The following is a 24,354-nucleotide window of genomic DNA, read 5'->3' as shown; positions in this document are numbered from 1 at the left end:
TTTCTTATCTGTAAAATGGAGTTATGAAGATTGGACAAAATGTGATCACTTAGATCACTCTATCAAAGTTAATTAAAAGAATCATACAGGGGATGAGGACAGCAAAAGGCAGTTGAACTTGGATTGAATACAATAGATGACCCATTGACTCCAAAGCTAATGAAATTCCTCCCCTTTTCTTGGTAGAAAAGAGGTGGCAGACACTGGGTACTGAATGTTAAATGTATTGACAGATGTATTGTCTGTATCCAGTGTTTTTGTTTATCTATTTTCATTGAGACAAGGAAGGGGAGGGGGAGTACTGGGAAATCTTAAAAGTGAAAAGGATGAAAGGCATCAACAAAACTTTAAAAAAAGAAAAGGGAGACTATTGGAGGCAAGGCTTCTGCAGTTATACCCAAACAGGAAGAGCTGGCACAGGGAAAGAGGATTGCAGTCAGAAATCTGCAATTCTGGCCACTGTCGAGCCAGAGGGCTGTCATTTCCCTTGAGTGCTTAATAAGTTTGTTTCCTCTTCTGTATAACAGGAATCACAAGATTTGCCCTTCCTTACCTAACTGGGCAATGACAAAGAAACTTTTGAGTCCTGGAGAAATGTGCCTTCTTTATTGTCCCAAAATTCCATTCAAGAAGCATGAATTATAAGCACTTGATTTGGGGATACCTTGATGAAAACAACTCTATTTCTGCCCTCCAGAAGATTAGGAAGGGTGTAAAGACACAGGTGCAAAACTCAATAACCCAATAGCCAAAGAAGAGAACGGAATAATATAAGGTGGCACCCCCCCCCCAAGTTAAATTGGTTGCAGAAGGAACCTTGAGGTCCCAGTGAACTCTATTTGCCATGCCACTGGTCAGGTGAACTGACAGGGACTCTGATTCCTTGGGAGCATAGGAGTTACTTGAGGCAGCCCTTGAGTAATCCACATGGGTGGCCCAAAATGCTATAAGCATGTGGCCTAGCCCTGGGCAGCATATCTCTCAGTCTACCTCAGACTGTCTTGTGCTATGTCTATTTTTCTTACTCATACTTTGAAAGTCTGGATCCTGAGCCCCAATCCCTCATCTCCTCCCCACTCCACCCCTGGTGACCTCTGCCCTCAGTCCTGCTTACTCTAGCAGCTGCATTTCCTCTGATGCCTGGAATAGCTCTCAGACAAAGGCAAGGAGTCCGGCTGTCCTTCTGGCTCACATCCTTTTTTCCAAAAGTGGCCACCAAAACCCTCCCCCACTAGCAGGCAGAAGAAGTCTTAGGAACATACAAACACTCAGGAGTAGAAAGGCCACAGCTAGAAGGGATTCAGACAACTAAATGGCAGGGCTGGGAGGGCCCTTAGAATACAGATGCTCAAAACTCAGGGAAGCTTAGAACCTAGAATGTCAGCCAGCAGAACCCTTAAGAGATCATCACATCCAGGTGTGTCTAATTCTCATGCCATGAGCTATATGCAACCCTCAAAGTCCATTCATGACCATTATTATATTTTATTATTATAGCCATTAGTAATTTGGATTACTACTGTAATCATAAATAAATATTAAATTCCATCTGTGGCCCTTGACAAGTTTTGTTAGGCAATGTGACCCAGAAGAGCCAAGAGGTTGGTCACCCTCGATGCAGGTCCATCTCCTACATTTTATAAAAGAGGAAACTGAGGCCTGGAGGGGAGAATGACTTGTTAAAGTTCACATGGAGATTCTCTATTATTTAGTCTAGAGCACTTGCCATTCCACCAAATTTCCACCACTCAGCTGATAAAAGTCTGAAAGTAAGCATAAAATCAACCAAAAAGATGAGATTTGGCAAGAGCCCTGGCTATGGAATCATGACCTGTGGCAAGTCATTTCCCTTCTCTGGGATTCAGTTAAATTGTCTACTAAATGAAGGCTCTGGGCCAGACAGACTCTGAGCAAACAATTCCTGTCTTGTGGATTTATAGGAGCCTAGATAGAGCTAGAAGGGCCCCCAAAAGCCAGCTAATCCAACTCCCTCATTTTTCAGAGGAGGAAACTGAGGTCCAGAAAAATCTCAAGTCCTTCTTGTCTATACTTGTGACTTCAATCCAATGGCTCTGTTGTAGTCTCATCCTGAAACATCCCACAGTGTCTGAGACCTCCTCACCCTGGGACACTCATCATCCTCTAAGATTTTCCCATGCTGGCCCACCTCTCTTCCATTCCCCATTAGTGAATTCCTCCTGGAGGCTCTATTTTGGGGAGGGGCCCTTGGTGGCTAACCTTTATTCCCCCTCCCAGTGGCACTTCTGATTTCATGAACCAGGGATACACAGATGGAGACCCTTTTCATCAGCTCCCTTTTATGCTTTGTTTTCCCCCGGGATAGTGAGCTCATATATTTCCAGCACTTATCACAGAGCCTTGTGCATAGCAAGTATTTAATGTGTGAAACTTCCCAGGTCCCTTCCTGCCTAAGTCCTAGGATCCTCTGAGCAAATTAATTCTTGAACTGGGTTCAAATCCTTTCTCTGCCACAACTTTCTGTGTGACCTTAGAAAAGTCACTTCCTTTCTAGAGGTTTATTTTCTTTTCTAGAAAATGTTGAGGGGGGGCATAGACATAAGACTCCCAAATTTTTTTTTACCTGATCACATTTAGGATGTAGAAATAGTTTTCTGCATAAGCAACACATTTCCTTCTTAAATCTAAACAGACTAAGGCAGGCTGGGATCATAAGAGACACTATTCTAGCAATTCTGAAATGCCAGAATTGGGGGAATTTGGGTGCAGAGGGTGAACTTGGACTCAGTCAAGAGGAACTAGAGTTTAAATCCTGTCTCTTGATTCGCAATAGCAGTATGATCATAGGCAAATCCCATAGTCTGAGTTTTGATTTCCTTAGCTGTGGGAATAACAGGAATAATAACACCTGCAGTTCTACCTCAAAAATTTAACAGCATGATCAGGAAAGTGCTTTGCAAGCCTTGGAACTTTGTAGCAATTTTTCTTTGGACAGGACCTGTGATGTTATTGTAGGGTTTACCTCCCCATCAAGAAACTCTCTATACAATGCACAACAAGTCTCCACAACTCTCAATCTGAGAGAGCAGCTTAGAGGAAAGGGAGTTGCGTACAGGAAAGAGAGGCTAAGAGACTTGCCTGGAGACACACAGCAAGTGTGTGAGGCAGGCTTTGAACCTGAATCTCCCCAGGTTCCAAGTCAGCTCTCCGCCTATTCTGTGGCATCGCTTCTCTGGATTAGAAACATTTTCTCTAATGTTTTAGGATCCCTTCTAGATCCATCTATTCATTTTCTAAGGCCTTAGCCTGCCAAGATGCTCCACATTCTAACTGGCCTAGATGTTCCATGCCTCAAAATCCTTTACAATGCCACCATCTGAGGTTCTTCTCCCTGAGAGTCCATGCCACTAAAAAAGTCCATAAAATCTACAAACTCACTGGGATTACCTTGGAGAACAGCAGCCACCTCTGCCTCTGGGCCATGCTCAGCCCCCTGACCCCTTCAGTATTTTCCCCTAAATAATAATCCAAGATCCATTCCCCAGATGGGGCTAAAGCTAACCGAGGCTGCAACTTTAATATCTCTTGACTATTGTCTCATTGTTCCCTTTCTCTCAGTTTTGAAACTCTATATGAAACAATGATGTTCTAAAATTGGGCATCCTTTTACGTGCCAGAAAATTTAGAGCTGAGGCCCCTGGAGCCGGATACCCGGCTGATTGTTTAGGATTTCCTGAATTTTTCTAAAGTCAAAGGGGCCTGAAGCGGGAAGGGTGTGTGTGTGGGGGGGAGGGGGTGGTATGATACCCTGACAGTTGGGCAGGCCTATAGTTATCCAGAAAACATCCAGAAGACTTCTCTCTCTCCCCCTCTCCCTCTCCCTTTCTCTGTTAGCTACCTATCACACAAGTCTAACAGGAATTCCCATTTTTCTCCCCTTCCCAGTTTTCTCATCTTCTAATGCCTGACATTTTACCATTAGAAATTCATTCCTTTGGAGGTGGCTCAGATAGACTTGAGAATCAAGAAAACCAGGACTGCAGCTAAAGCTTGGCCACATATTCTCCATGTGACTCAGAAAACTGGGTACAAATTCTGCCTCTGATGGTTACTGCTTGTGTGACTTTGGCCAGATCACTTCATGGGGGGAGGAAGGGGTATGTCTCATTTTTACCATTTGTAAAGTCAGGGGTTGGACTAGATGGTTTCTGAAGTCCCTTCCAGCTCTGGGTATCTGTTTCTTCCTCCTTAAAATGTGGAGGGGAGGACATGGACTCAGTTATCTCTAAGGAAAGATTCTGTGGTCCTGTTCAGAAAAGAGCATAGGTTCACAGATCAGAACCAGAAAGAACCTAAGAGATCAGCTAGTCAGATTCTCTCATTTTACAAAGGAGGAAATTGAGGTCTGGAGAGCAACAGTGATATCTCCACAGTCACGCAACTAGGTAGAGACAGAGCCAAGAGTTGAAAGCAGATTTTCCAAATTCAAGTCTGGTGTGCTATCTATTCCTTTTGTAGTTCAGTTGTTCATTCCTGCCTGACTCTTTGTGATTCCATTGGGCTTTTCTAGGTAAAGATACTAGTGTGGTTTGCCATTTCATTTTCTAGTTCATTTTACAGATAAGAAAACTGAGGCAAACAGTGACTTGACCAGGGTCTTCCTAACTCCAAGCCTGATTCTCTGTGCACCATAGCACCCCTAGCTGCCCAGTAGGCTATCCTAAAATATAACTGACGAGTCTCAAACCCACTGGTGAACTGGGGGGCCTAATCCAAGTATGTGAAGACTTCCCTAGTAGAATAAGCAGATGAGAACAGTTTTTTCCAAAGGCCATGAAGGCAGTTGAAGGAGGTGCTGTGGAGTACTTAAAGCTTGGTTAGACATCAAAGCCACAAAGGTTATCCACTGCATCTGGGGGCATCACCAATTATCCTGACTTTTGTCCTGCCACTGAACTTCAAAGACTCTGGAGGAGAGAGTGAGGCTAATAACTTTGTGCAACTCTGCCTCATTTAAATCCAGTTCACGCACAAGGCAAGACATCACCCCATGATGTCATTGGTTCTCTTCAAAACAAAGGATAAACAACCACAACAAGGGCACCTCACCCCTGTCCTTGGCACTTGTTTCCTCAGCCTCTGTGACTCCCTAGTCATGGTATACAGAGGCAGAGTCACTTTGTCACTGAGAAAAAGCAATCTGATAGGAAGGCTCACCAGGAAAGAACATTAGAAGTCCTTAAATGAGACTCAGTTTCCCCATCATCGAGTGAGGATAAAGCTTAAACTCTCCAATTTTGATGGGGCTCTTGTCTCAGCTGAAATGAAGAAGATGAAATGCTGGGTAATCATTTTGTTCTGTCTAAATGTCAGCTACCATTATTACTTCAGAGAATAATCTTGCCTGCTAACCTGGGAGGAAATCATTCACATTTCTATAGCACTGTAAAGTCTAAAAATTGCTTTCCTCCCAAAAACCTTGGGAAGAAGGTCATTCACTTATTATCTTCACTTGACAGCTAAGTAGTGCCAGCACCCCATTTCAGATTCACATCTGCTCAAAGTAGGAAGCTCCAGGGATGACATTTGAATTTAAGAACCACTGCTTTAAATAAGAGAATGACAAAACAGAGATGGAGAACAACACCCAGGAAGAATGCTTTTACCAAAATTGGAAATGACAAAGTAGATGCTCATTGATTGGGGAACTTTTAAAGAAATTGTGTGGTCAACAAATGGAATGTTAGGGACAGCTAGATGGTGCAGTGGATAGAGCACCAGCTCTTGAGTCAGGAGGACCTGAGTTCAAATCCTCCCTCAGACACTTAATAATTACCTAGTTGTGTGACCTTGGGCAAGTCATTTAATCCCACTGCCTTAAATAAATAAAAGAAAAAGAAAAAAAGAAAGTTTGAAAGTCCTCTATAAAAAAAGCAAATGGAATGTTACTAGGCTGTAAGAAATGGTGACTGTGAAGAATAAAGAGAAACATGGGAGGACTTACATGAATTGATACAGAGTGAAGTTAGCACTCAAGAAAATGAAATACACAAAGATTACATCAATGCAAATGGAAAGAACCACACTAAAACAATGAAAAATAAATATTGTGAAATTGTACAGAACGAGCTATGGCCCAAAGAAGAGATATGAGAAAACACAGACCACTGCTTTCTGTACTGAGAAGGGAGAGCCATAGGTATGTAACACTGCATAACTTTTCAAATTTTCCTAAGTATTGATTGGTTCTACTGGTTTTCTCTTTAGGGAAAAAAAAACTCTGGGAGTTACAAGAAGTATTACACAAGACCTAGCAGCTACTATGTTGAGGGACTGTAGGTCTTAGAAGACTTTATTTCACAGAGCAAAAGATCTGGGGTTACAACCAAGGGTAACTTACCCAGTAGAATTAAGTATAATTGTGAATGGGAAAAAAATGGACATTTAACAACTTTCAGGTTGTTGTGACAAAAACTCCAGAATTTAAGGGTAAATTTGACATATGATATTCAGGAGAAAAATAAAGAAAATATAAAAGACCAATTGTGACTCAGTCAAATTGTTTTCTTCTTGTATGTGAAAATGTTATCAGAACTCACGACTGTCATCATTGCTTGGGTAGTTTGAAAGAAAAGTTTGTGTTGAGCTGAGTATGATGGGGGGTGATTCTAAAAAAATAGGGAGAGAAACAAAGAGCAATGATCTCATACAAATGAGGCATAAAAGAAACAAACTGACACAGAAGCAGCAAGCAGCAGATGGTGGGTAGTGCTGGAATCTTACTCTTATGAGGAATTAGTTAAAGAGGGAACAACATATATATCTAGAAGAGTATAAAGTCTTCTAAAGGACAGGAATAAAATTTAGTATGTAAAAACAGGGATAGTAATCATGATATCAGACAAAATTAAAGTTAAAATAGATTTAACTAAAACTGAAAAATAGAGAAAATACTTTACGTATCAAAAATATTATTCAATATTGTTTTAGACCATTTAAAATACCTACCCAGTATAAAATGCCTGAATGTGTTCCTGCCAAAACAGACACAGTAACTTTATATTCAAACAAAGTACTTTATATTCAAATAAACTCAGATCTAAATAATTGTTCATGGATGGGAAAAATCAATATAATTTTTAAAATTACAATTTTACCTAATTTATTTATTCAATGCCTTCCCAATTAAATAAAAAATTATCTTATTAAGTTAGAAAAAATATTAACAAGTTCATTTGGAAGAACAAAGGTCAGACCTTGAACTATATATTATAAGATGAGAGCATTGTTGAAGTATAAAATAAATAATTTTGGGGGCAGCTAGGTGGCACAGTGGCTAGAGCACCGGCTGTGGAGTCAGAAGAAGCTGAGTTCAAATCTGACCTCAGACAGCTAATAATTACCTAGCTATGTGATCTTGGGCAAATCACTTAACCCCATTCTCTTGCAAAAACTCAACAAAAAATAATTTTGATTATTTTAAATTGAAATTATCTTGTATAAATAAAATCTAGGGAACCAAGAGTAGAAGGAATTATAGAAAATTGGAGGAAAACCTTTCATAGATAATCTCTCAGAATGTAGATTAAGTTGGAATACTGCTGTAGTGTAGGAAATGATCAGTTGTTTGGGGGGTTTTTTGTGAATTTTCTTATGGTCTGCTATGTATGTGGCAATGTTTATTTTTTTCTTTTCTCATTTTGTATTTAAGTTTAAATTTTTTTTTAAATTACAAAAAAAAAACCAAACCCAAAACCTCTACCAAAATGGCTCTCTGGGAGAAAATGAAGAGGGGACACAGGAGAAAATAAGGCAATGGCAAACCAAAACATATTACTGCTACTACTATTCTTTTTTTAAAAAAAATTGTCTAATATCTTGCAATTATCTCTCCTTTTTTTTGGTGAGATAATTGGGGTTAAGTGATTTGTCTACACACAGCTAGTAAGTGTCAAATGTCTGAGGTGGATTTGAACTCAGGTCCTCTTGATCCCTGAAAAAAAATCTAATAGAAGTCTTTTAAACTGAAAGGGAGACACGATGGTGGTGGTGACAGTGGTGGTGAAACTTGTCTGTTAGAAATTGGAGAAAATAGCTGCTGTGTAGGAAAGGAGATTGGCAACCATGACCCAAAGTTCACAAAATTCAAGAGAGAAAGGAACCAGTATACAAATGTCCAAAATATGACTAACAAGGCAACATAAATTAAAGGCCTAATGCCAGGAGACAGATTCAGTCTCATGGGCATCCCTGGGATTTGGTGGGAGGAAGCTCATGCCTGAAATAAGACTGTGAATATCTATGCTTTATCCAAAAGGATCTGAATAAGTAAAAGGGGGAAGAGGGCAATATTGTATATTTTGAATAAATAATCAGGTAAAAAAAAATCCAGATTCCAGGGAAGGACGCAGGATAAAAGCTGAGTGAACATCAATGGAAATAGAAGCAATATTGTCATTGAACTATACTACAGACCACCTATTTAGAAAGAAGAAATAGACACAGAGTTCATAAAATAGATCATAAGCCTGACAAAGAGGAATAATGTGGGAGTGATGGGAAACTTCAATTATCTAGGATCTATCGCCTGTAGTTCTACAGTTGCCAAAAGTACAGTAGCAAATGAGAGAGCATGGTTGTTGGAAAGATAATGGGATTTAGAGTTGCAGTTTAGATTTGAATCACTTATGTGACTTTGGTCAAATCCCTCCCCTCCTTGGGTCTCAATTTCCCCTTTTGTGAAAAAAAGAGAATTCCTCTCAGCTTTACATCTAGAATCTCATGACTCAGAAGCCAAAGTTCATTTTGCTAAGTCTAAATGCTTCTTCACCAAGTATCTATGTATGTCCTCTGAACAAGAAATTCAGTCTCTTTGAATCTGCTTTCTCCAAGTAGTAAACTGGAGAAGTTAGAATCTACCCCCTCTGTACCTCCCAGGGAGTCTATGAAGACCAGCTAAGATCCTATTTGAAAATCTGTGGATATTCGGGCAGCTAGGTGGCGTAGTGGATAAAGCACTGGCCCTGGAGTCAGGAGTACCTGGGTTCAAATCTGGTCTCAGACACTTAATAATTACCTAGCTGTGTGGCCTTGGGCAAGCCACTTAAACATGTTTGCCTTACAAAAAAAAAAAAGAAAATCTGTGGATATTTGGAAGAGTGGACCTATAGAAATTGAAGTCACCATTATTATTTTTTATTTACCATTATTACAAAGAAATTTGCCTAACGTCACAATGTGAGTCAGCACCAAGGCTGAAATGAAAACCTAGGAAGAAGCAGCCAGGTCAAGGGACTCTGTAATAGAGTTAGAATGGGTACAGAAGATTTGTATCTATCCCAGCTTCACCTCTAAGGCTGATATGTTGCAGGAGAATGTCAGAGATGGCAGGGACATAGAGAGAAATGAAGGGATGATTGTTTATTCCATGGTTTGCACTACACTCAAAAGTAAATTGAGTTTGAGACTCCCTAATATATGAGTGACCTCTCTTCCAATGAGATTCTACAGAGACAATCCCACCTCCCAACTTATAATGATTATAATGCCACCTGTGGTTTGGAATATAAAAGGGGAACACACTGGGTTGCTGGAAAGGTAATGCCCCCCCATACCCTCCCATTGGACGTACACTATTCCAAATAACTCATGTCTAAAATACCCTCATTCTATTTTCCCCTTTTCCTAACTTCCCCATCTCTGTTAAGGGTACACCCCTTCCCCATTCTTCTGGTCACCCAGACTTACCACCCAAGAATCATCCATCAATCTAGAATAAAAAAAGTAGTTATCTAAAGCACCTACTATGTGACCAGCACTGTTGGAATCCCGAAGTCTCAAAGGCAGAATTCAGATGGTCCCTGGATTTTCAGTTGCTTATAACCTACTGGTAGAAACAACACAAGTATAAGTAAAGACAAAGCGGTTTTAGGGCAGCTAGGTGGTGCTGCAGTAGATAAATCATTGGCCTTGGAGTCAAGAGGACCTGAGCTCAAATTTGACCTCAGACACTTGATACTTACTAGCTGTATGAACTTAGACAAGTCACTTAACCCTACTGCCCAACAGAAAAGACCAAAAAAAAGACAAAGTTTTTTTGGTTTGTATATTAATTTGGGAGTGGGAAGTCATTAACAAAGGAGGGGATAAGGAAAAGCTTTGCCCAATAGGGCCCAGTTTTTAAGGAAACTTGAAATTACATAGTTAGGTCCCTCCCAATCAGTATGAATGACACATTCCCTGAGGCATAGGCACAATTTTGGATTGACACTATATATTATCATTGAGCTGGAACCAATGACCATATTTAATAATATATAATTAAATGTAATTGCATTATTACTTCAGAGCATGAATTCCAATATATACATGTGATCACATCAGGGTACTCACACTAATCAGTACCTACTTCTATAGGCAGAGGAATGGGGGAGGGGGGCAGAGAGCAAGTTCAAAGACCCAGTAACTCAAGCTACTCATACCTCCAGATGGAGGGGATTGGACTCTAAGAGCAGAATGCGATATACATTTTTGGACATGGCCAACATAGGAATATATTATGTTTGATTCTGCATGTTTGCTGACAGTCTTGTAATTCTTTTTTCATTGCTTTATTGAGGGACAGGGACTAGAGATAATGTTGCCCTCCCCCTAAAATAATTAAAGAAAAAAGGTCCAATGAAGCATTTTTAAATATACAGATGAGAAGGAAGGTTGGAAGGAAACAGATAAACTTGAGAGTTTTGAAAGTAACAAGTTGAATTGATTATAAACTTTTTAAAAGGCATAATAGAGTTTGGAGACTACTCTTCTCTCTCAATGACACCTGGTTTCCATTCACATGTCTAGACTTTAAGATTCCTTATAGCATCTCTTGAATCTGCTCCCTTCTTTCCCTCTATGCATGGAGTTACTAGCACATCTTGCCCTGATTAATCTCACTGCCTCGAGTTTCCCTTTTGCAACTTGCCTTCTGAGTCTGGTGGGTTCAGGGGAATGCAGATAGTCTACAAAGGCAAAGTAGAAAGCCAAGGGGTGAGATTCAAAGGTAGGGAAGACTGAAGGAGTTCTTTAGGGGCTCAAATCTCTCTTCCCCAACACACACACTTCTAAGGACCCTGCCATCATCCCACAGGTACCTGGGAAACGATAGCATCAGATAAAGCAGTAGACATAGTGGGATGGGAAGATCCCACATTGAGAAGGGGGTTGTGTCCAGAAGGCTGCCAGGAAACGCCACACCACTGCCCTCTGCTGGACAAAATCTAAATCTTAGGCTACTGTCTCAATAGAGCACCAGCCCTGGAGTCAGGAGTACCTGAGTTCAAATCCAGCCTCAGACACTTAATAATTACCTAGCTGTGTGGCGCTGGACAAGCCACTTAAGCCCTTAAGTCTTGCAAAAACTAAAAAAAAACAAAAACAAAAAAAAAACTTGGAAGGGGCTCCTAGAGCCAGCTTTAGCCACTGGGGACCAGTAGGGATTGCCCAGGAATTGAGGTCATTGGTATTCCTTTTCTCCCCCCCCAAAAAAAACTCCCCCAAATTTCACTTCCTTCAATTCCACAAGCTCCCCAGGACTGGGACTCAGGTTTGTGACAGGGCAAAGAGAAGGTTTATATTTGTATAAACTAATAAGAAAGGCTTTCATTAACTTCTTTCAAATGAATGAAAACATGGTAAGCTAATATTCAGAGCTGCTGCCCAGATGAGAATACAAACAGAAAAATGAAGGAAAACAGCCAAACCAAAATGACAACCTCGGGTCCCACCTTGTCCTGTCTCTTCCCTAACCCTAAAGGCAGGAGAGCAGTGGCCCCAAAGGGAGCTCCCTCCCCTCCCCAAAGTACCTCCTGAATACCCCAGCCCATCAGGACCTCTCCCTCCCTCTAGGCCTAAATGGGTCCTCGGGAGCCTCCTCCAATAGTAAGAGACTAACAAAAGTTCTTTCTCTCATGACACCCCTGAGAGGTTGGTCATCAGATATTCATTCAACAAACATTGATGTATACCTACTATATGGCAGGATCATGCATTAGGAAGACAGAAAAAAATTAAGCAGCCCTTCTAAGCCTGTTCTTAAGGAGCTAATATTCTGAGGGCATTGGGAGTACATCATATGAAAATATACCTATTGACAACAAGATACATGTTGTTATTTGTAACTTACAGGTGGGGAAATGGAAGCTCATTGACCACATGTCCTGCCTTGCTTTCCCTAATCCACAATACCCCTTTCTCTGTCTTCAGATAGTGCCAGCATTCCTCATTATTCGACCTACATTGTGTAAACTGCCATAGGATCCTAGAACCAGAGATGAAGTGAGCCTTGGAGACCTTTGAATCCCACTCCCCTATTTTACATGAATTCCTCTGCAAACTGCAGACCAGGGAAGGGAAGACTGGCAAGCCTCAGGTCTCCTGCCTCAGAGATTACTCTCCTCTCATAACAACAGGACTAACTATGTAGTAGTTAGAACCACAAAGTAGGTTCTCAGATGATACCAACTGGATGGGAATTTTCAAGGAGGTTCCACATAACTCAAAGAGGAGAAACTAGGCATGACTTTTCCTTGGCAGCTTTCTGCAAAAGGGTGTCTCCTTTAAGCAGACCAGGACCCAGTAAATTGCCAAGAAGTCCCAGGTCTTCTGGTAACTGAGGCCACCAATCTCTAGGTGAGTAGAGAGCTCCAGGAAGACAGTTGAGTCTTTTGTGGAAGGGGGCTAAAGGGCAGGAAGTGGCCAGAATCAGGGTAGGAAGTGAATAGAATCAGGGCAGGAAGTGGCCAGAATCAGAACAGGAAGTGACCAGAATCAGGACAGGAAGAGTTGCTGCTTTCTGAGGTTGGGTATAAATCTTGCCTCTGATATTATTCCATATGTGACTTTGGACAAGCCACTTCCCCTCCCTAGATCTCAGTTTCCTCCTCCATAAAATGAGTGGGGTGCAGGCCTAGATGTCCTCTGAAGTCCCTTCTAATTCCAAAGTTATATTCTTGCCCCGCCACTGACAAGTGTTTGACCTTGAAAAAATCACTTCCCCAGTCTAGTCCTCAGTTTCCCTACCTCTAGAACAAGTTCAGACTCCACAGCTTCTAATCTCTCCTCTCTGTCATTCACTCCCACTTAGACCCAACCATGGCTTCACTATACTCTCTGAGCCCTCAGGGCCCTTGCCTCTTGCCAGGCCAAAGGGGAGGAGATGCAGCCACTGTTCCTGCTGGAACCTTCGAGATGCTACAGGTCCAGCTGGATCCTTGAGCTTCTGGCAGGGCTGCCAGCATGCCTGGGCTCTGGCTGAACAGCCTTGCTTACCACCCACTCCCTGAGACCTCACTGAACTGGTCTGCCGGCTCTCTCCCCGCCAGCTGGGGCTGGTGAACAGGCCAGGATGGGACAGGATGGGGCAGGTCTGCCCTCCAGTTTCCACAGCCTCCTTTGTGGCCTGAAGTTTCCTTCTGTACTGGTTCTTATGTGCAGGGCTCTTACAGGAAGGAGAAGTACATGTAAGAGAAATGGGGTAGTGTGAATATGGGGGGGGTAATCACAGGGTAGGGAAAAGTGAGGAAGTAATTTCTGCTTCCTGGTAGGTTCAGCAAGTTCCTCCACTATCTTCTGGGGATCTGAGCTAGTCATAGAACCTACAAGCTGTTTGAAACTGGGCAGTCTATAGCTACGTGACCTTAAGATCTTGGGCCTTGGTTCCATCCTTTTTAGGAGGAGGTGGTTGGACCAGATGGTCTCAAACTCAAAAGGTCCTTCTTATTCTGATATTTTGGGCCTGGGGGACATATTTTCTTTGCCTTTCCTTGGGGAGCCCCTCAATCCTCATTGTTTATACTTTTTGCCCTGGTGATTAGCAAGACTCCAGCCTGCAGAGAAACCACAAGACAAATTGATAGTCCCTTGCTCAGAAAGCTTCAATGGCTCCCCGTGTCCTTAGGACTTAAGATATTCATTTGAACTCCTCATTTAGCACTATTTAAAAGCCTTCACAAATGAGCTCTGGCCTGTTTCCAGGCTGATGTCACAGCTTCCACAGTATCCCCTTTGCCCTTGCTGTTCCTTATAGAAGACATTTCATCTCCAGCCTCTAGGCCTTAGCACAGGATGTATTCCACACTTGGAATCCTTTCCCTCCTGACCTCTGTCTCTTAGAACCCTGGGTTCTCTTCACAGCTCATCTCTAGTACAACCCCCTTCAGGAAGCCTTGCCTGATTCCCCAGCTTATTAGGATCACTCCCTAATCACTGGCTATTTCCTTTACAGAGACAGATATACAGATGAAAAATGCTAGATAGGTTGGACAGGAAGGAGGAAGAAGTGAAGGAAAGACAGAGACAGAGACAGATAGATACAGATACACACAGAAAAGAAACACAGCCAGAGAGATAGATGAAAGATGCTAGCCAGATAAGTTAGACAGGAGGGAGGGAGAGAGACAGAGGCAGAGAGATAGAAAGACAGATAGCTGAAAGATGAGAGACAGATAGGACAGAAGGGGGCGAGAGAGACAGAGGCAGAGAGAGAAACAGAATCAGACAGAGAAACAGAGACAGGAAGATAGATGAATGATGCTAGACAGGCTGGATAGGAGGGAGAGAGAGGCAGAGAAAGAAACAGACACACTGAGAGAGACAGAGACAGAAAGATAGAGAGCCAGAGAGATAGCTGAAAGATGCTAGCCAAATAGGTTGGACAGGAGGGAGAGAGAGAGGTAGACAGATAGTTAAAAGATACTAGATAGATAGGCAGGACAAGAGAGAAAGACAAATTGAGACAGAGAGAGTGAACCTGAGATCTCTATGTACAATATACCAAAACCCTGAATTTGTAACTATTAAAACTTAATGAATTTTGAAAGTCTCTCTTATATGTACTTACCTGTGAATATGTTGTACCTTCTCCTCCCCGCCCCAAGTAAAATGGAAGCTCCTTAACAGACTGCCTCACTTTTGATTGTGTATTCAGAGAACACAGCATATAGGAGGCATTTACGAAATGCCTGAATCAGAAAATGTTATTCTTCTTCCCTTCACCCCCACGCCCACCCCTACTTAGACACAGTCCTGTATCCCCTTCCTAGAGCTAAACTGTCTGAGGGCAAGGCCTAATTCATCTTCATCTCTATATTCCCATTGCCTTAGGAAGCTAAATGTTGACAGCAATGAACCAGATTGTTCTAGGAGAGCCACCCCTATGGGGATGCAAACTGAGCTAATTCAATGCTTTCTACCTATCTGAGCAGGGAAACTGAGGGGACAGGAGCTCTGACTGGGGTGGGTGTGAAACCCAACTGTGAAAACCAGAGGCCTTTATGGGGCACTCAATTCAGGGACCCTGAGCTATAAGGAGATAGGAAGATGGCAGCATTAATGTTATACACCCCCTCACACCTGAACTCCAATAGAACAGAAAAGGATCCCCCTAGTTCCTTTGCAATATCTGAGATTCCAGAATCCTGGGTCCCACCCAGCCCCTTCATTCTGTCCCAACCCTAAAGGGCTGGAGAACAATGGGAGAAGGCTTTTCTTCCTGCTTAGGTTCAATTGAAAGCCTGTTGGGACAGGCTGGGACACTTAAGCCCCAGCCCCTGGCTACATCATTCAGCTCCTCTAAAGGTCTGCCCCTGAGGATGGGGGGCAGGGGAAGAATACAAAATGAGTCCTCCTTTAATCTCAGTCACTTAGGGCAGAGCAAGGGCCTGAGCCATCCCTCTCCTATCACTCTCCTCCCTTCCCTTCGCTACTGCAGTCCCAGAAGCAAAGCTGGCTTGCTTGGAACTGTGTTGTTCCCCTCCCTCTCACTTTCTCCATCACTAAAATGGGAGGGAGGAATAAAGTGTGTGACCTTGGATAAGTCACATTAAGTTTTTTAGGCTACGGAGGGAGTTGGCTTCAATGACCCCAAGTCCTTTTCTAGCCCTAAACCAAGTGGCTCCAGAGAAGACAAAATTCCTTCCAACTCTAATGCTTCTAAGTTGTTTTTCTGTTCCTTTTTCCTCTCTATCTTCATCTATAATAGTAATAACTATAAAAGATTACATTTCTCTAAAACTTTAAGTTTTGCAAAGCACGTTTTCTTCACAATAACCCATGCATTATTTATTACACTTAGGGATGTATCACATTTTCAGGTGAGGAAACTGAGGCTTAGGGAAATATGGTGGCACTGTACATTCTTAGGGAGATATGGTGGCACTTGTCAGGAAGTTCAAATTTCACCTCAGATACTTTCCAGTGGTGACCCTGGGTCAAGTCACTTGCTTGGTATCAGACAACATGAGGATAAGGGAGGGAGTCAGCTCCCAGAACCATAAAATGCTAAAGCTGGAAGGGACCTCAGAATATGGAACACTGGAGCTGTCAGTTAAACCTTAACTCCCTCTCTTGACCCAGGGGGAGTCAGATGGATCAGAATCTTTTTAATGAGGGTGTTCTTCCCTCCAGGGTTATAGATCCCAAGACATTCTTATCTGCCCATTCTGTCCATGTCCTCCATGCTAGGTATCTCCCTTAATTTTCCCCTAGCTACTAGTCCAACTTCTTTGGTGACATCCTTTCTCTGCTTCCTCTTTGTGGTTCCTTGTTCGGAATGATGGTATAGCTTACCCATGTTCTCAAGTACCTTCTCTTTGCCCCCCTCAGTGAAATTTACTAATTTCATTACTCACAATCAAATAATATCTTAAGGATAAAAAAGATGAATATTTCTGGGGAAAGCTCAGGATCCTTAAAAGAATTTAGCAATTTCTCCAAGGCAATCCAATCCATTTTCCTCTCCCTATTTTTTTCAATTCTGGGCCCAACTCACTGCCCATTTGCAGTGTTGCCTGATGGGATGAGTCCTAGAGGTCATCCATAACCTAATCTGGGCAGAGGCACTTTTAATTTCTTAGGATGATTAACAAAGCTCTAATAACCAGAGTGGGATCTTTTATTCTCTACAAGATCTTTAAAAAGATTGTAAAGATTGGTCTCCTGTGAAGTGATCTCTTGTGAAAGCCTGCCTATTTCTATAGAAAGGAGGGTTGGGAGATGTGAACACTCTCTCACTCATCTTTTCTTGGTGACAACAAGTCTCAAGATTCTTTTCCCACCTTTGCTATCTTTCCCTACCTCAGATCCCTTGAACATTTATTCTGCCATGTTCTCACACTGGATCACCTCCAAGAGACTGCCCTTCCAATCTCTCCTCTACTCAATAAGCTTATCTATTAGCATGGTGACATCAGCACTAGTGAGATTAGCATTAGGCTAATATGGTGACATTAGACCAGTGACTTGACTGCTTTATGCATGTATGCACATACATAATACATTTATATACACATGTGTGCATGAAAACACACATTTATACATGTGTATAAACAAGTATAATATATGTACACACACACATATATACACACACACCTAGGTCATACTGGTTGGGTCTGTATGCATGTATAGACATATACATGTGTGTCAATATGCACACACATGTACATGTGTATATATAATTCTACCTAGGAGGTGAGTGCTATTATTAGCACCATTTTATGAGGGTAATAATCAATTTAAATAGTTCAAGGAGGTCAGGTTGGAGTTGTTTCAATTGCCCTTCATAAATTTTATCCTTCTAACTCTGTATCCATTTCAAACTTTGCTCTAACAAGTTCTTGGTCCAATTTTACATAATCCACTGGGTCAGGAATGATTATAATATGAATAATAAGCCAATTTTATTTTTTGTAATGTAATTCAATACTAGTGATATCTGTCTTCTAATTCTTTTCTAGAAACAAGGGCAACTAGGGGGCGCCATAATGCCCAGAGCCTCAGTCTGGAGTCAGGAAGACTTAATTCAAATGTGGCTCAGACACTTGTTAGTGATCCTGGGCAAATCACCTGACTTAGATCTGCCTTGATTTCCTCATTTGTAAAATGGGGAACATAATGGCACTGACTTCCCAGGGTTGTCATGAGAATCAAATGAGATAATATTTGTAAGTGTCTGGTATACAGTTGGCATGTATTAAATACTTGTTCCCTTCATGCTACAAAGGTTTTTGGTCTTTCTTATTTCTGATCCCTATTTCTTCCCTTTAGTGGGGAGGGAGACATCTTCCCCATTCATATGGGCATCAAAGATACCTATGTTGACTTAACTAGGAAGGTTTTACTGAACTTTCTGGAACATTTCTCTACCTCTTCATCACTGACAACTGGTTTTGATCCATAAGGTTCATTTCTTTTCTAGATAATTTCTTGGTCAATACTTGGTATGGACACCACAATAAGAGATGACCAATTGAACAAAACACTCTTTCTGGCTAGGGTCTTTGGATATAATGAGGCAATGCCAACTCCCTTCTTTGTCTCTTCCCAGACAATCTGGGAGCTTTCTTTCATTTATATCTACAACTACCTTTTGTCTTCTGGATTCAGCCAATCTATAAGCATTTATGAAGCACCTACCATTTGCGAAGTGCTACCAGACACTGTCTCTCTTCCCCCTTTCTTTGTTTCTATCTCTCTTCCCTTTTCTCTATCCATTTCTGTCTTTCTCTAGCCTCTCATCCTCTGCCTCCCCTGAGTATAGAGAATGAAATAATTTCTATTTACAATTAGTTTACTTGGAATGAGAGATAAAATATGTCCCAAAAGTCTCAGTGCAATTTTGAGATTTAATAGTGTACCATGCAGCATGGATCTAAAGGAAATCCCTACACATGAATACAAAAAAGTGCAGAGAGGGAGGCAGGAGGAAGAAAAAGAAGAACAGAGGGAGAGAAAGGAGAGGAGGAAGGAGAGATAGGGTGGAGAGACAAGACTTATATGGGGAGAGAATGGGGGACATAAAAGAGGGAGATGAAGGGGGAGAGATAGGAAAAAACAGGAAAAAGTAAGACAGAATGTGGGATAAAGAGATGAGAAAGGGAAGGGAGGAGGAGAGAGATAAGAGTAGACAAAGAAGGAGAAAGACAAAGAGAGGAGGAGGAAGACAGTGGGAAAGGGAGGGCGGGGAAGAGAGAAATGGGAAAGACAGAATCAAAAAAACAGAAACTCAGAAAGATAAGAAAACAAAAGTGGTAAAGAAATAGAGAAGAGGAAAGGGAAGAGAGAAATGGGAGATGGGAAAGACAGACAAAAGAAACAGAAATAGAGAGATAGCGAAACAAAAGTAGAAAGAGAAGGAGAAAAATAGAGAGGGAGAGGGAGAAATATAAGAAGAAAGGATGAAGGGGAAAGGGGGAGGGGAGGGGAGGGGAGGAGAGGGGAGGGGAGGAGAGGAGAGGGGAGGAGAGGAGAGGGGAGGAGAGGAGAGGGGAGGAGAGGGGAGGAGAGGAGAGGGGAGGAGAGGAGAGGAGGGACACAGACAGAGAGGGAGGAAGAGAATGGGAAGGAAACAGAGGAGAGGGAAAGTGGGAGTGAGAGAAAGCAGGGAGGGAGAGGGGAGAGGGAAACTGTTGGAGAGAGAGGAGGAGGAAGAGGCAGAAGCAAGACAGGAGACAGGAGAGAGGCAGTGAGAGACTGAGTGTGAGACACAGAGAAGACAGAGGGAGAGAAAGAGAGGTGAGAGAGATGAGGGAGATAAAGAGAAAAGAGAGGGAGGAAGAGAGAGATGAGAGAAGCAGGGAAGCAAGGAGGACAAAAAAGAATGTATAGAGTAAATGGGGAAGAGCCTTGGAGATCAGACAATTGAGGGTGTGATAAGAATGGAGTTCAAAGAAGGAGAATCAGAAGGGTGGGTTAGACAGGGAGGATGGATGTTTTGTTTAGACAGGGAGGATGGTTTGTCCTTCATTCTTGAATATGACTACATCAGGTAGGTGAAGCCATGACAAGCTTGTGAATAGGTGGTGCTGTGCTAAGTCAACAGGTTCCTCCAGAGTCATCTAGGTCCAGTGGCCAGATATGAATCAGGATGACTGGAGATGGCTCTGGATGAGGCAACCAGGGTTAAGTGACTTATCCTGGACTACACAGCTAGTGTCTGTCTTCTTTTGATTCAGTATCTCTCCCCTTCCCTCTTTCCATCTCTCTTTTCCTCTGTATCTATCTCTATCTCTGACCTCTTCTGTCTCCTTTCTCCTCCCATTTTGTTTCACTACCTCTCTGTTCCCTTTCACTCTCCCTCTCCCCCACTACACTACTCTCTCTTCCTCATCTCATCTTCCTTTCTTCCCCTGCCTCTCTTTCTCCCTTTCTCCAGTTGTCTGTCTTCTGCTCTGTCTGCCTTTTTGTCACTGACTTTCTGTTTTGTCTTTCTCTTCCCTAACCTCTTCTTAGTTTCGCTGCCTTTCTGTCTGTGCCCCCCCCGTCTATCTCTCTTCCCCCTTTCTTTGTTTCTCTCTTCCCTTTTCTCTATCCGTTTTTGTCTTCTGTCTGTGCCCCCCCGTCTATCTCTCTTCCCCCTTTCTTTGTTTCTCTCTTCCCTTTTCTCTATCCGTTTTTGTCTTCTGTCTGTGCCCCCCCGTCTATCTCTCTTCCCCCTTTCTTTGTTTCTCTCTTCCCTTTTCTCTATCCATTTCTGTCTTTCTCTAGCCTCTCATACTCTGCCTCCCCTTTTTTTCCTTATGTCTTTCCTTTTTCCCTCCTCTCTCTCCCTCTCCCCCTCTCCATTTATTCCTTTTCTGCTCCCTACCCATTTCCCTCCCTGTCCCTTTTGGTCTCCATCTCTTCCTCCTCCCCACCCTCCTCTATTCTCTCTCCTTTCACTATTTCCACTATTTTCTCCCTCAATTCTCAACTTCCTTTGTGTCATATCTGATTCTCTCTTCCTCTCTTTTCTCTTTGTATTTATCTCTCTCTACCCTCCTGTTTCTGCCTCTCTCCCCACTCCCATCTCTCCCATTTTTCTCTCCCCGTCCTTCTCTGTCTTTTTCTTTCCCTTCTCCTTTCCCTTCTCTTGCACTCTTTTCCTATTTCTCTTCCTATTTCTCTCTGTCTCTGTCTCTCTCCCTCCCTCCCTCCTTCCCTGTCTTGTCTCTGTGAGTGTTTGTCTCAACCTGTCTCTGTATCTCTTTCTGTCTTTCTATCCCTACTGCTTTCTCCCCCCATCCGTGTCTATCTCTGCTTTTCTTTCTATATCTTGCTCACCCTTCTCCATCTTTGTCTTTTTCTGTCTCTCCATCTGTCTCACTCTTACTCTCTCCTCTCTCTCTCCCCATCTGTCTTTGCTCTCCTCTTTGTCTCTCTCTCTCTCCCTCTCTCCATCTCTGTCTCTCTATGTCTCTGCTCTCCTCTGTGTCTATCTCTGTCTCTCCCCCTTCACACTGAACCTGTTTCTCTCCCATCTTGTGTCTGTCTGCCTCTTTTTGTCCCTCTTCCCCCATGCCCTTCCTCATTTCTCTGTCTCTCTTACCCTTCTGTCTCTCTGCCTTTCTGTCTCTCCCTCCACCCCAACTATCTCCTCTCTGTGTGCTTTCACTCAAGGAAAAAAATGGTCAATAACTTACTTGTCATGTTTCTGGACAGGGTACCAAGAGCAAGCTTGTTGAGGAAAGGATATAAGATGCCATAAAGAAAAGCTTCAGTGTGGAAACATAGAGGAGAGCATAGCTAGTTAGTCAGGGAAGCTGGAGTCCCTTTCCCTATGCCTGCCCCCAAGAGCCTTCAGCCCTTATTCTAAGGGACCAGTGAGTAGAACATCTGACTGATGGGGCTAAAGCAGCCAGCTCCATGTGATATAGACAGGGAACCCAAGGGAATTCCATCTGGGGTCTAGCCCCCCCACCCCCCAGAGATACATAAATGTTTTACCAATCCTCTTTTGTTAAGAACCTATGTTCTGTAACTTCTTTTAAAAGATACTGGTCTCCCTAGACTAAATGGTCATTATTACTATATAGGTTTGTGTGTATGGCTTGTGTAAGGGTGGTACCAAATGGTGCCAAGGGAAAGGGTAGACTAGGAAGCAATGTGTATGTGGGGGAGAAGAGAGAGAAAGAGAATTGGGGGGGGCAAAGGAGGAAGAGGGAGGGGACTGGTGGAGGGAGAGAAACAAGACAGAAACAGAGACAGAGAGGAGGAAGGGAGAGGGAGAGACTTGGAGAGGGAGAGAGAAGGGACTGGGGTAGGGATGGAGAAGGAATGGGAGGGAAAGAGGGTCACTTTCCTAATTGCTTAGCACATTTTCAACAAAGAGAGGAGGTAACTTCAAGTTTAGTAGCCAAAGTTCCCTAAAGCAGAGAAAGAATGAGTGAACTGAGTGAAAAAGAAACTGAGGCATACCTAAAGCCATGAGGGAAGGGGGGAAGCACTGTAGTTCCACCTGAAGCGAAGAGTTGGGAACCCGGGGCACCACCCAGAAGAGTGCCATTTGGTACCTCCCCTTCTCACTGGTTTTCCTGTTCCTCAGATCACCTTCTATTCACTCTACACAAACATACATCCATTTTAAGAAAATGTTAGGTCACCTTTCTACTCAAGAAATGTCAATAGTTCCCTAACATTACTAGGATCAAGATCGATCTCTTGTGTTTAGCATTAAAAATTCTTCCAACTATGACTCCAGGCCACTTTTTCAGATCTGTTACATAGGATACCCCCTTGTGCCCACCATTCTAGGGGCCAGCCAAAACAACCTGCTTGTCATCCTCAGACCTGCACAGCATGGGCCCCTCTGGCTCTTAGAAGTTCTACCTTCTTTCAAAGTTCAGCCCAACTGCCATCTCCTAGTAGGCTTTCTATCACTCCCAAGGAGGTGGGAGTATATTCATAATATGTACTAATTCCAACATTTCCACTTATGTGGGTGACCAGGATCCTCCTTCCTTATTCTTTTTTGTTTTGTTTTTTAGGTTTTTGTAAGGCAAACAGGGTTAAGTGACTTGCCTAAGGCCACACAGCTAGGTAATTATTAAGTGTCTGAGACCTGATTTGAACCCAGGTACTCCTGACTCCAGGGTCGGTGCTTTATCCACTACCGCCACCTAGCCACCCCTACCCTTCCTTATTCTAATATCAGCTTTTTGAGGGTGCCCTTTTGGCTGTTTATCCTCAGCATCTGATGGTGCTTGGTCCACACAGCAGGTGTTTGAGAAATGTTTGTGGATTGAATGAGGACTATGTTGTACTTCTTTCCTTTCTCTGGTTACCATGGCTAAGAATTTCTCACCAAGTAGCCAGATTACTGGAGTCTCAGTTTTCAGAGAAGGGAAAACTGAGACTCAGAAAGATGTGATTTGTCCAAGGTTACATTGCTAATCAGTGGTAGAGCTGAGGGTTTGGCTTTACTCTCACAAGATGTTGTTAGTCCTGAAAGTGAGGGGTGTGCATTCTACCTCCAACGGGTCCATTGAGGGGAATGGGGAGATGTTGGAGATGGGGAAAAGTTTGGGTTAATCTCATATACTTCAAACATGAGGAAAAGTCCCAATCCAAAGGCATGGAACGTATCTGGACACTCTAAAAGACTAGAGATGGAATGATGAACTCTAGAACCTTATGGGACTTTAGGAAATCCTGGCCCTTCCCTGGGCCTCAATTTCCTCCTCTCTAAAATTGAGATCAGCCCAGATTGCTTCTGGCACCCCATTCAGTTCTAGATTTAGGATCTGTTAAATAGTTCAAGGAGTTCCAGTCTCCTTGAGAATCCCCTTGGGGGGATGGAAACTACCGCCAACTACTCCAAGCATCCTTGAACCAAGAAATTGGGAACCACTAGAAACTCTCCATCCAGAGTTACTTTTGTTCCCAGAGAGGGAGGAACTGGTGTGTCTCAAAGTCTTGATCTAAACAGTTAAGGTAATTTCCAAAAGTAGGTCAACCAACCCAGTTCTTTGAACTTAACAGGTCTCTAATCAGAACAGGAGTCTCAAGAATTATCACCTTGGCCAAGGTTCTTGTCAAGCCCAGGGATAGGGTGGGGTTCAGTCAATTACTGACTGTGAGACCCTGTACAAGTCACTCCCCACTTCTGAACTATAATCTCTACATCTGTACAGTGTGAATACATTTTACACTCTGTACAACACCATCAAAAAAGACACCATTTCACTAGGTAAAATTTAAGGTTTACAGTATGATTCCTCTCTACATTGCTATGAGGTGGAGAAACACAAATATTATCCCCATTTTAGAGGCAGAAACAAGAGTGGTTATAAGATCATAGATGTAGAATATATCTGACCCAACTTGATCATTTTAAAGATGAGGAAACTGAGGCCCAGAGATAAGGATCTTGCTCAAGATCATATAGGTTGAAAATGTTCTCCATGGTCATACAACTAACTCTGGAGTCAGAGGCTCTGGGTTTAAATTCCACCCATCTCTTTGACCCAAAGGAAGTTACTTCCCCTCGTGGGTCTCAGTTTCCCTTTCTGTAAAATGAGAGGTCTGGACTAGCTGGCTTCTGAGGTCTCTTCGAGCTCTACATCTGAGATGTAGCAT

At 42.7% G+C, this 24,354-nt stretch overlaps 1 protein-coding gene across 3 annotated transcripts in view; it reads right to left on the bottom strand.

The window, feature by feature from the left end:
- Positions 1-24,354, bottom strand: part of ARHGEF9 (Cdc42 guanine nucleotide exchange factor 9) — a 286,046-nt gene that overhangs the window by 255,644 nt on the left and 6,048 nt on the right. For 2 of the 3 annotated variants that reach the window (XM_074203780.1, XM_074203782.1), the window contains exon 1: positions 9,784-9,866. The exons of the other annotated variant lie outside the window; for it this stretch is intronic. The gene's annotated coding sequence lies outside the window, so the exon portion shown is untranslated. Of the gene's footprint in view, positions 1-9,783; positions 9,867-24,354 lie in introns of those variants that run through there. 3 annotated transcript variants of the gene reach the window in all.

Source organism: Macrotis lagotis, chromosome X (genome assembly GCF_037893015.1).
Source record: "Macrotis lagotis isolate mMagLag1 chromosome X, bilby.v1.9.chrom.fasta, whole genome shotgun sequence".
NCBI lineage: Eukaryota > Metazoa > Chordata > Mammalia > Peramelemorphia > Peramelidae > Macrotis > Macrotis lagotis.
Note: the sequence above shows the minus strand (reverse complement) of the source record. Positions and strands in the feature narration are given on the sequence as shown.